This window comes from Martes martes (genome assembly GCF_963455335.1).
Source record: "Martes martes genome assembly, chromosome: 16".
NCBI lineage: Eukaryota > Metazoa > Chordata > Mammalia > Carnivora > Mustelidae > Martes > Martes martes.
The window spans coordinates 14,725,969-14,738,999 of NC_137904.1; the positions used below are offsets into that span (position 1 = coordinate 14,725,969).

At 41.6% G+C, this 13,031-nt stretch overlaps 2 pseudogenes across 2 annotated transcripts; both read left to right on the plus strand.

Annotated features, from left to right (window-relative positions):
- Positions 1 to 6,414: 6,414 nt before the first annotated feature.
- LOC308357121 (activity-dependent neuroprotector homeobox protein 2-like) lies at positions 6,415 to 7,486 on the plus strand (annotated as a pseudogene). The gene has a single exon. The product of its transcript is annotated as an activity-dependent neuroprotector homeobox protein 2-like (transcript).
- Positions 7,487 to 7,915: 429 nt separating this feature from the next.
- On the plus strand, positions 7,916 to 9,045 carry LOC308357122 (activity-dependent neuroprotector homeobox protein 2-like; annotated as a pseudogene). The gene has a single exon. The product of its transcript is annotated as an activity-dependent neuroprotector homeobox protein 2-like (transcript).
- The last annotated feature ends 3,986 nt before the right edge of the window (positions 9,046 to 13,031 follow it).

Sequence of the window (13,031 nt, forward strand, 5' to 3'; positions counted from 1 at the left end):
TTTAAAAATAAAATTTTATTTTATTTTAAAATAAAATTTTAAAAATAACATAGCTGGTAACAGAATCCAGGGAACTGGGACTTATAATGGGAGGGAAGTGGGGAAATCAGAAGGATGGACTGAGGATGCTTTCATATAACCCAAGGGAATAAAGAGGATCCAAGTTTCCAGGGAGAATCACGGAAAGATGTCCCCCAGAAGGGAAGTACAAGGTAGAACTGTGCCTGAATATTAACTAAGATACCGTGGAGACCAACGTGAAACAAATATGCCTCCCTTTAGATGTTTTTGCCAGAAGGAGATCTGCAACAATGTCCAATATAATTTGGCTGCCTAAATATTCTATGGAGTATTAGTAATGTTAAATTCCGTCCAACATTCCTGGAGAATTTTCATTCACATAATAAAAATTCAAGCTGGGACATGGGCGGTATGACATCCCAGGAAAGCCCAGTGGGTCCGAGAGCCTAGACTTCATTTGGGGCAGAGGATAATCTCTGAAAAATTAGTCAGGGATTTGGTGATGTACAAACTCAACTGAAGCGACAGATTTATGTGGCTTGTAATGATTCTGGTTTGGAAACACCACGTGAGATGCCAGACAGTGAGTGCTCGGAGACCACCAGCACTGGAGAGGCCTCTCCACGAGGCTGCCCCGTTATTTACATTAAGGCCTTTTCTGCACACTGAGCAGTTTCGTTTTCAAAGGGAAGACTGGGGTCCTTGATTTTCAAACTCCTGCACAACGCTGACCTCAGAAACATTCGCTTTCCCAACACACAAGGCCTTTGCTGAGTTTCTGGTTGAATTTGGGCAGAAGACACACCACACACTGTTTGATTGCAGCTGTCTGACTTCGTTTTATTTACAAATCATAAGCACAGTTGGGCCGCCGAGCATATCTCTCACTAAGGCTCTTGCCAGCCCAGAGCAGATGGACACATAAATCAGGCCCCAAGGCTCTGCCTCTACATCCAGTCACATCAGACGGTTGTGTGTCTCGGGTCCCTTTGTTTCCTGTAATTAGTTACTCACCCTTTATGTCTGCACGGGACCTCAGAGACACCCCCATCCTTCACTTTGGGGTAGAAGCGAGGCTAGGCGGTCATGGCCATGTACGAATTTATGCCCCATGTTACCTGTGGAATACTGGGACATTCGAATGTCATGTATTCTATTTTCTGGTCATTTCCAGTTGTACCGGGTGAAATCTGCTGCTTCCTTTTCTTGGGAAGTTTCAAGTATTCTTTTAGTAAATAGGTCAGGACTTTAAGTTGTTCTAATGACTTCATCCCAATAGAGAATCCTATATGGTGTCTTCTTTCCTACTTCACATTTTTCTTTTTAAATCACTTCTATGATGGTATCATTTACACACAGTAAAATGTACCCATTTTTAGTATCCAGTTTGATGAGTTCTGACACGTGTATATACCCATGAAACCATGACCACAGTCAAGATATGCAACATTTCCGTCACCCCCAGAAAGTTCCGTCTATCTCTTTGCAGGCAACCACTGGTCTCTTTGTTGTCACTAGGGAGCAGCTGTCTCTTCCAGAATGTTCCATAAAGGGAATCACACAGGGTATAAACTTTGAGTCTGGCTTCTTTCACTGAACATAAGTGTTTTTAAGATTTGCCTTAAAAACAAAACAAAACAAAACAAAAAACCAACAACCTGATCAGCAGTTCCTTTCTATTGGCAAGTACTATTCCATTGGATGAATATACCACAATTAGCTTATTTTTTCACCTATGGATGGATGTTTGGAATGTTTCCAGTTTGGGGCTACTACAAATAAAGCTGCCAATAATATCTGTGTTAATAATATTTGTATAAACGGTTTTTTTTTCACAAGTTACAGGGCATTTTATTTATTGAGGAATAATTAACACTGTTATTTAGTTTCAGGTGTACAATATAATGATTCAGAAATTCCATACCATTCTCAGTGCCCATCAAGACAAGCGTATTCTTTTTTTAAACTTATTTTATTTACATTCAATTAGTTAACATGCAATGTATCATTAGTTTAGTAATTCATCAATTGCATAGAACACCCAGGGCTCATTACATCATGTGCCCTTGGCAGTGCCCAGTTATCCCATCCCCCACCCAAGACAAGTGTATTCTTCTTTTTTTTTTTTTTAAGATTTTATTTATTTATTTGACAGAGATCACAAGCAGGCAGAGAGGCAGGCAGAGAGAGAGAGGAGGGAAGCAGGCTCCCTGCTGAGCAGAGAGCCCGATGCGGGGCTCGATCCCAGGACCCTGGGATCATGACCTCAGTCGAAAGCAGAGCCTTTAACCCACTGAGCCACCCAGGCGCCCCGACAAGTGTATTCTTAATCCTCTTCATCAATTTCACCCCCTCTGCCACATAACCACCTGTTTGTTCTCTGTATATAAGAGCTTGTTTTGGGGGCTCTTTTTTCCGTTTGTTTCTTTGTTTCTCAAATTCCACATATGAGTGAAGTCATATGGTATTTGTCTTTCTCTGACTGACTTACTTCACTTAGCATAATGTTTCCAATCTGTGTTGCTTTTTTAACGAACTTATTCATTTCTCTTGGGTAAATGCCTAGGAGTGGTATCGCCCTGTCATCATTGTATATTTAACTTTATTGCAAACTACCAAATAGAGCTCGGAAATGCTTGCACCACTTTGCACTCCCTCCAGCCATGAACACCTTTTAGAGGCTCCGCTGGCTGGCCCACCACACCTGTTACACAAGTTCGGAGCAAGATATTTTGAATGTCAAAGTCTCTTTCATGGCTAATTGCTACCGACTTCTGCCCCCTATGCTGACACTTAATAAACATGTGGATGCATCTAAAAGAAAAATAAATGCTCTGTTAACCATGTACAACAAATCCTAAATCTTTTCTTGTTACATGAAAACTCCTGCAGCAGGCACCCACATGGTCTCGGAAGTGTCTAGCTTCAGTCCGCAGAGACACTGAGTACCAGCTCAGGTTTGTTCTCTGGTTTATCCGATAGCGTGGAGAGCACCGGCTGGAACCTAGTACGTTCAGTAATAATTTGGTGAATGAATGAATGACTGAATCTCCTGACTTACACCTTGAAATGTGCCATTCTGTTGTAGAAAACACAGTCATCTGACATCCTCAGCCTGACAGGTTCAACTACTTGGAACATAGCTAAGAACTAGGATAAACAAACAAAACCCCCAGAAATTAAAAAAAAAATTTCTTTAATTGAAAATAGCATCAGAGATAGGCAAAATATAGGTCATATTTTCTTGTAGTTTGATTTTATACAAGCTCCCAACTCATGGCTAATGTATTCTGGACATTATTTTAGAAGGTTCTCATACACATGCTTTAAAATATAAAAATATTCCAATGACACAGGAACAAATCTCATCAAATAAAGTTCAACCTCACAACCCAGTACTCTGGGTCTCCCCCCAGAGACTCAATCCTGACAGTTTCTGGTATATAGATTCAGGAAATGTTAATATATATGCAGTACAAGGGTACCATTACTTATCCTCTGTATCTAAAAGTAAACCAATGCATATACACTTACATTTAGAACTATTTGTACATTGGCACCTACATTCATAAACACATGTCCATCCACCTGATCCTTGTACACAATGACAGCACACTGAATACACTCTCTGTGTCTTGCTTTCTCCACTTCACTTACTAGAGTCATTATGTGTGTTTGTGTGTGCCTCATTTTTTTAAGAACCAAATAGATTCCGTTATAGGACTGTACCTTTTCTGATTAGTGAAATCTACTGACTATTTCTCATCGTAGACTTCCGCTAGTACAAGGTAGGGCTGTAGTAAAAGTCCTGGGAGAAGTGCCTTTGTTATCATGGACAAAACACTTCTTCAGTGTGTATTTTTTAAAAGCAGAATTGCTAGGTCAACAACAATTTCTACTTTCCTTTCTCGTCTCTCATTTTAACATTTAAAATTCTGATCCATCTTGAATTAGTTCTGAGGTAGTGATCATGCTACTCTCCCCCAGATTATTTTCCAATTATTCCTCTTATTTACTGAATGAATTATCACTTCCAAATCATATTAAATGACACCTTTATCATGCACTAGATCACTGAATGCATTTCTAATATACCTACAGAATCTTATATTTAATCAATCTTTCTATTCATGGTCCAGTGCCAAAATTTTTAGGAATCATAGTAACTATAATATAATGTATTTTCATGTCTAATAGAGCAAACACTATCAGATTCAAGAATCTTCTTTTTAAAAAATAGCTATTCATACATATTTATTTTTTCTACTGAAAAATTCTTATGGTGGGTTTATTTTCTTTTTTTTTTGTTTCTTGCTTACATTTTATTATCTTTTTTATTATGTTAAGTTAGTCACCATACAGTACTTCATTAGTTTTTGATGTAGTGTTCCATGATTGTTTGCATGTAACAGCCAGTGCTCTGTGCAATCCATGCCCTCCTTAATACCCATCACTGGGTTAACCCATCCCCCTACTCACCTCCCCTCTGAAACCCTCAGTTTGTTTCCCAGAGTCCACAGTCTCTCGTGGTTCCTCTCCCCCTCTGATTTCCCCTCTTTCATTTTTCCCTTCTTCTCCTAATGTCCTCCATGCTATTCCTTATGTTCCACATATGAGTGAACCCATATGGTAACTGTCTTTCTTGCTTGACTTATTTCACTCAACGTAATCCCCTCCAGTTCTATCCATGCTGATGCAAATGGTGGGCATTCATCCTTTTTGATGGCTGAGTAATATTCCATTGTATATATGGACCCCATCTTCTTTATCCATTTGTCTGCTGAAGGGCATCTTGGCTCCTTCCACAATTTGGCTATTGTGGACATGGCTGCTATGAACATTGGGGTGCATATGGCCCTTCTTTTCACTACATCTGTATATTTGGGATAAACACCCAGTACTGCAATTGCTGGGTCATAGGGAAGCTCTATTTTTAATTTTTTGAGGAGCCTCCATACTGTTTTCCAAAGTGGCTGCACCAACTTGCATTCCCACCAACAGTGTAAGAAGGTTCCCCTTTCTCCACATCCTCGCTAACATTTGTTGTTTCCTGCCTTGTTCATTTTTGCCATTCTAACTGGGGTAAGTTTGTATTTCAATGTGGTTTTGATTGAAATTTCCTTGATGTCTATGAAATTTTGAATTAGGGGTGCCTGGCTAGTTCAGTCTGTAGAGCATGTGACTCCTAATCTTAGGATTGTAAGTTCAAGCCCCGCATTGAATGTGCAACCTACTTTAAATATATATATAAATAAAAGGGAGGATGGTAGGGAGTGAGGCCCCCCCACGGGGCATGCCTCTCCACAACCTGGTTCCCTGGATCCTCTCTTGGGAGGAGCCTGGAGTGACCACTGAGGTTGGCCATGGGGGTCTGATGGCATTAAGCTCTGGCCTGGGGCAGTTTCAACACACAGAGAGAGGACTGTGGGAGGGCAGCCTGGCAGCCAGAGCCAGTCCCAGCCTTTCAGCCCAGCATTCCCAACCTGAACGTGGATGATGGATATGAAGATGATGATATTAAAATGCCAACTTTTCATCTGCCTTTGCTGACTGCATTGACACAGATTGTAGTTGCAGAATTTCTAGAAACATTTGGCTTTGGAACATCAGAAATGAGACCTGCTGGTTCAGATAATACACCCTGCATACCGATAGGTATTTTTTTTTAAATTATATTTATTTGAGAGAGAGAGGGCAAGAGCAGGGCTGAGGCAGAGGGAGAAGCAGACTCCCTGCTGAGCAGGGAGCCCGGAACAGGACTCCCATCCATCCCAGGCCCCTGGGATCACGACCTGAGTTGAAAACAAACGCTTAACTGACTGAGCCACCCAGGTGCCCTGATAGATATTTTAAGTGTTTTCTTTGAATGTGAGCAGAAGACTTGCTAGAATGCTGTTACCACTCGTTATAACTGAAAACAGAAGGGTAACACAGCCCCTTGAGCCCTTGAGGAATCACCTTGCGGGAGGGAGGGCAGTGGACCTCCCCTGCCGGGAGGTGGGTACTAGAAGACCCACAGGGAACACCCAGGTCTAACACAGTCAGTATGGCTGGGAGTCTGGGTACCAGTGGGGGTTCGCATGTAACAACTAGGGCTTGAGGAAAGTACGTGTTCATCTTAGGTTGGAGGTAGGCACCCGAGGCCCAGGGATTAAGTGACTTGCCAGAGTTCACACAGTTTATAAACTGTGGACCTGATTTGAACCCAGGAAGTCCAGGTCCAGAGTCTTTGCTGTTCTTAGAAACACCATCATGAGATTCTTGACAGCTCCTCTGTCAGGTGAGGGTTTGGGGCTTGAACTCATGACCCTGAGATCAAGCCCTGAGCTGAGATCAAGAGTCAGATGCCCAACGGACTGAGCCACCCAGGGACCACTAGGAGAAAATTCAAAAATGTTTCAAAATCTTGTGGAAAATCTTGACAACATCAGGAAGGTTAAAAAAAAAAAAAAAGGTGAAAGGCATTTTTGCAGATATTGGGCTTGACAGCTGCAAGGAGTTGCAAGAACCTTAAAGGTTTTGATCCAGGAGAGAAGTACTTTTTTTTTTTTTTTTAAACAAATCATGGAGAGATATTTCTCTTGGAGAACTTTCTGGAAAGAAAGTAAGATCTAGAGCAAAGCCATACTATTGTAGGCTCCATAAATACTCCACAAAATGCTTGCTTCGTTCAGGAATCATTTTCATCATTACCATGAAGATGACATCGAACAGGAGCCGGTGACCCCTTGCCTAAACTGTGTATTTACTTCTCAACCCCAAATTATGGGGAGGCACTTCGGAATGTTCCATGCACCTGTTCGGAAAGTCCAGAACTACCCAGTGAATATTTTGGGTGCCACTAAATCTTCGAGGAAGGATGTGATAAGTTTTACATGTTTAAAATTTAACTTTTCAAATACACTGTCCTGTAGCATGAAGAAACATGCGCTGGTAGCCCATTTTCACGACTTAATTGTGAAATTCACTCCTCCTTTGGCCAGCGCTGGAGGAAATGGGCAAGCAATGAAAAAACCGAGGGCAGCTTTTCTACTGAGAAGATGCTACCACGTGACCAGTATTATTATAAAAAATGCAATGCCAATGCCACAGCCGGGATGCTTTAATGTATCCTATTTTGACATCGGGCCTACACAGGGATTTGGAGAATAAACTTAGATCCTTGATTTCAGGACACATTAAGAAGCCTGGACTTGTGAGGCAAATGCACGTTGCTCCAAAGCCAGCGGCATGTGGGGCCGTACCAGCAAACGGCAGCGTTCTGGATGTTGCAGCCACTTCCCCACATCCCCGCAGCCGAGCCAGACCATGGTCCAGCCTGTGACTGGCCTGGGGCACGGCTGGAAGCCTCATCACTTCTCTGCCTGCCGTGGCGCGGTCCCACGTGACTCTGGTCTCCAGTCCTCTGCCTCCCTCCACTCCCCAGCCTGTCTTTCCTTCTCATGGAGTCCCACTTGCTCAGTAAGTGACTCCTCCCATGTCGCCCTTGGGTCAGCCAGTCAGACCTCTACATGTCTGTTGGAACCGGCGTCCTCCCCATAAACCAGACCATCCGCCCAGCAGCCTTTATCCCTTAGCCAGCCTGTTGGGCCTGGAGATCTTGCCGTCAACAGACCTGCCCAGGCCTGGCGTCCTTCTTGTCTGTCCGCCTGTCACTCCTGGGGGTTCTTCAGGGTGTCTCAGCAGCGGTGATTTCCAAGAGTCGGACAGTCACATCAGGGGTCCATCTTGCTGGGGTTGTCCCTTTGGGATAGACAGCGATTTCTGTGGTCCTTCTGCAGGCCAGGCGGTCCCACCTGGGCTCCCTTCTCCCAACTAGACAGTCTCAGCAGGTGCTGCTCTCCCTGTGAACCAGGGTATTAATTCTGGTGTTCTTCAGCTTCGTTAGCCCGTCATGCCAGGAGTGCACCCCCCGGGCTGGCCAGCGACACCTGGCGCCTCTTCAAACCCCATGTTCCTCCCATCAGGTTCTATTCTCAGACAGCTCACACCGATGGGGAAACAGGTGAATGGGACTCCCCCATCCACGCTTGCCCCAGTGTCTGTGACTTTGCCAGTGCCTCTGGGAGGCTTTGCCACTGTCCCTCCTGCCCCAGATGCCCATCCAGCTCCTGCCTGCCATCTCCTCCAGTGGTGGTAAACACCACTCGGAATGGGTTTGCTCAGGCCTCTCCATCAGCGGCAGAAGTGAACCAGGAGCTCAAACAGGCGGAGCAGTGCAAAACCTGTCTGGTTTGCAACGAGCTCTTCCCTTCCAGCATCTCCCAGGTTGCTATGGAGGTAGCTCATAAGCACAGCGAATCCAAATCTGCTGGAAACTTGGAGCCCAAAAACCTGGCAGCACGTGCCGCATGTGTAAAGTGGACAAGTGAAAAAACAGTTCGGTGTCTCTCTTGTAAATACTTAATGTTCCAGGGAGAAGAACTTATCTATCACTTGCAAATGGCCTGGGGTGCATGTTCTGTCCGTGCACTTTCTGTGACATTAAAGACCTCTCAGAGCACAACAGGACTATGCCCCGAAGGAAGAGGAAACTATCTGTGGATTATAGGAACAAAGGTTTTCAGTTGCATCTCGATGCTAACGGCAACCTGATGTTTCCCCCATCTTGATTTCATTGCCACGTTGCCAGAGAACAAGCTTGGGGAGCGGGAAGTCTACTTGGCCATACTGGCTGGCAGACATTGCAAGGGCGGAGGGAGCCCCAGACAGAGGCTGCCTCCAGGAGCCCCAGCAAACAAGCACTGATTGCCCCTTTTGCTTTGGCACCTTGGTGAGGACCGAGGCGTGTGAGTCGCATCTGAAGGCGAGGCACCACAGCATGCCAACAGCCCATACAATTCTGAAATTTCTGGCGTTCAAGTGCATCCCCAGCTGTGGAGTCTACACTGGCCACGGGACCGTGCCATCAGCCTGCTGCGTTACAGAAGGGCTCCAAAGGACAGCAGCTCAGACCTCTGGATCCAACCTGATTTTACTGAGAACAGCGACGAGCCCTTCTTCGGTGAAGAGAAAGCTGCCTGATGGCCACTGCGAGGCAGAAGACCAGAGGGCTGGAGGAGTGACCTCTCGTCATCAATGGCACTGCGATGCAGCCCCAGCTCCCGAAAAGGCGGCAAGCGTGGTGCCTTTGAAAAGATCAGGGAATGAAATCAAGCCAGAGGGGCCGCTTGTTAATGATGATGTTTTTCAGATTTCCAAATTCAGATTAAACCCTAAAAAATATGAAGACCACTATTATGAGGGAAAAAAAAGCAATGTCTTAGAGATGACTTCCACAAGAGGCCATATCCTAGTGAAAAGGAAATAGAGAACTTCTTTCTTCACTCTTGAGGGTGTGGAAAATTGATGTGGCTTCATTTTTTTTTTTTTTTGAAAACAGAAGCTATATTTGCATAAAAGCGACAAAAAAAAAATCCCAAGCCTTCCGTACTTTTTGAGGCTTTGATATGTCTGAACTTAAAAATGTTAAACACAGGTTGAACTCTTTGAGTATGAGCTGCAAAACTTGTAAAAGAAACAGATCAGGAATTCTAAGGTACTAAATAATTAGTGTTTTTCTTTTCAATTGAGATTGAAAAAAATGTCATTTTCTTCACTGTATGTTGAACTAATCGATTTCAGTGGTCTTTATGCTGCTTTTTGGATTTCGTTCAGGTGCTCAGAAAAGCTTCTGTATAAAAGAAGCGAATAGTTCTTTCAGATTTATTGTGTCCTGAAGTTTGATTTTGTAACAAGTATTTTCAGTTCTTCCCTGTCCCTTGGATCCTTCATGCAAAATAAATAAATAAATAAATAAATAAAGTTTAAAAAAAGCACTTTTGAATCAGCTCATGTGGATTCACAGCAAATCTTAACGCTATAGTTATTTGTTTTATATTAATTTATTAAGGAACAACTGACTTTTTTCATATTGAAGTTTTTTTTTTTTTTAAGATTTGTTTATTTATTTATTTATTTTAGAGAAAAAGAGGGGGAGGGAGAGGGACAAGCAGACTCTACACTGAGCACAGAGCCCAACATGGGGCTCGATCTCATGACCCTGAGATCTCGACCTGAGTGGAAATCAAGAGTCAGATGCTTAACTGACTACCCCGGAGTCCCCATACTGAGGTTTACTAAGAATGGATGCATTTTTGTTTACTGAGGTGACTTTCAGGGCTTTCCATTGAGTTTGAAAGTATCCTTTATATCGATCATTTATGCTCTTTCTAAAGAGATATTTTCTCCACTCCATTTCCCACATGGTTATTTATAGCGGATGCTATCGATTTTTTATTGTTAACTTAAAAATTGGTCAGAATTTCTGATTATTTTGATATTTTCAGGTAATTCTCTTGGGCTTTCCAAGGGTAAAATTCTCATCTATTAAAAAATACATAATTTTGCCTGCTCTTTTTCGTTTTACTCTTCATGTCCATGCACTAGTTAATGCAGCCAGAATGGTGGTGACTAACGAGGAGACTGAGGTCGTTGTTTCATTTCTGGCCTCATTCTCACTTCTAATTTGCTACCTGTCAGCATGAAGCTGATTAGGTTCTCAGGGGTTTTTTTTGTTTTTTTGTTTTTTGTTTTTTGCATTTAAGGAAATATGCATCCATTCTTGACTTAACATGAGTGAATGTCAAAAGTTATTAAAGGCATCGAGGGTACCTTCTTCTTTGTCCTAATAGTATCAGTGGATGTCCTACTATTTACATCTTTCACTGGGTTTCTAATACTGAGCCCCCTTATCCTGAGAATGAGCATCATTGATTAGAGGGCTAGAATCTAATTTCTACTCAGAACAGCCCAGATGTCTATCCACAGATGAACCGATAAAGATGTGGTATGCACATGCAAACATGCGCGCGCGTGCACACACATGGACTATTACTCAGCCATCAAAAAGAATGAAATCTTGCCATTTGCAGTGACATGGATGGGAGTACAGGCTATTCTATTTAATTTTAGATTTTTATGCTAATATTCATTTGTGATTGTTTATCTCTTTTTGAGTTGTACTTTTCAGGTTTTAGAATTAAGGTACTTATAGATTTCTTTTTTTTAATTTTTATTTATTTTTTTGTACTTATGGTTTTCAGAACAAATTCCTATGAAGTATTTATCTAATAAATACTTCCTCCTACATAGATGCGCTGAAAGAAACAATTTTATCTGGTCCTTAAAGATTTAATAGTATGCATCTATAATATTGTCTGGGTAGATTTTAATACTAGCAATCAGTCTATTAAACTTCCTTTGTCTTCTCAGTTATATATATTTTTATATTTCTAGAAAATTATCTGTTAGGTCCAGGTATTCACATTAATGTTCAGAGGACAAAATATTACCTTATACATATTTTAGGGGTTTTCCTTACATATGTGTCATTTTTACCATATTTTATTTTAAAAAAAGACATTTATTTGATTTACTTTTTGAATTTACCAACTTTCCATATCCTATCTTATTAACTATATTTTCTCCTTACCAATTCGTTTTTCTATGTGGATATGTAGTTGCACCATTTGTTGAAAATATTTTTCTTTCCTCTTTAATAGTTTTGGTTCCTTTGTCCAAACTAATTGACTATAGTTCAGTGTAGTACCACGTTTATTTTTGCTTGAGTTGCCCTGCTTTTTGGTACGAAAGACAAAAAATTATCACAAAGACCGATGTCAAGGAGATTACTCCTTATGTTTTCTTTAGGACTTTTACTGTTTCAGATCTTAAATCTAAATCTTTAAACCATTTTGAGTTGATTTTTGTGTATAGTGTCAGACAGGCATCTGGCTTCATTCTTTCGTATGGAGCTGTCCAGTTTTCACAACACCATTTACTGAAGAGACTATCTTTCCTCCATTGTATATTCCTGGCTCCTCTGTCATTATTGAAACTTAAAAAGCTCTTGCACAGCAAATGAAACCGTCACAAGATCAATAACAACCTACAGAATGGGAGAAGATTATCTGCAAACCTCATATCCTGTAAGAGGTCAATATCCAAAATATTTATCCAAAATATACAAAAGCTCATATAGTTTGGTAACAGAAAAAACAAAAACCAGGGCGCCTGGGTGGCTCAGTGGGTTGAGTCGCTGCCTTCGGCTCGGGTCATGATCTCGGGGTCCTGGGATCGAGTCCCCCATCGGGCTCTCTGCTCAGCGGGGAGCCTGCTTCCCTCTCTCTCTCTGCCTCCTTGTGATCTCTCTCTGTCGTATAAATAAATAAAATCTTAAAAAAAAAAGAAAAAACAAAAACCCTCAAAAAACCCAATTTAAAACATGAGCAAAAGACTTAAATAGACATTGTTTCAAAGAAGACATACATATGACCAACAGCTCATGAAAATGTGCTCAATATCACTAATCATTTGGGAAATGTGACCAAAACCACAATGAGATATCACTTCACGCTTGTTAAGTTGGCCACTATCAAAATGTAAGAGATAACAAATGCTGGTCAGGATGTGGAGAAAAGAGAATTCTTGTACTCTGTTGGTGGGAAAGTAAACTGGTATATCCACTATGGAAAAAAAGTATGGAGTTTCCCTAAAAAATTTTATGTGCCATATGATCCAGGAATCCTACTTCTATATTAAAAGGAAACAAAATCAGTATCTCAAAGATACATCTCTAGTCTCCTTACATAATTTCTCACAATAACCAAGGTCTAGAAACAACCTATGGGTGTACTGATGGCTATAAGATGAGTAAGTTCTGAGGACCCAAAGTATAAGATGGTGACTACAGTCAATAACACTGAATTGTAATCATTGAAATTGGCTGAGATAGAACCTAGGTGTTCTCACCAAAAGAAGGAAGTATGTGAACTTATGAACACATTAACTAGATGGGAGAAATCCCTCTGCAATGCAAAACATGTATCAAACCATCACACTGTACAGTTTAAAGATCTTAAAATTCTGTTTGTTGACTATACTTCAGTGACCTTGAAAACGATCAGGTGACTGTGTAAGTGTTTCCGTTGCTGCATTCTATCTTGTTCCACCCACTGATTGTTCTATGC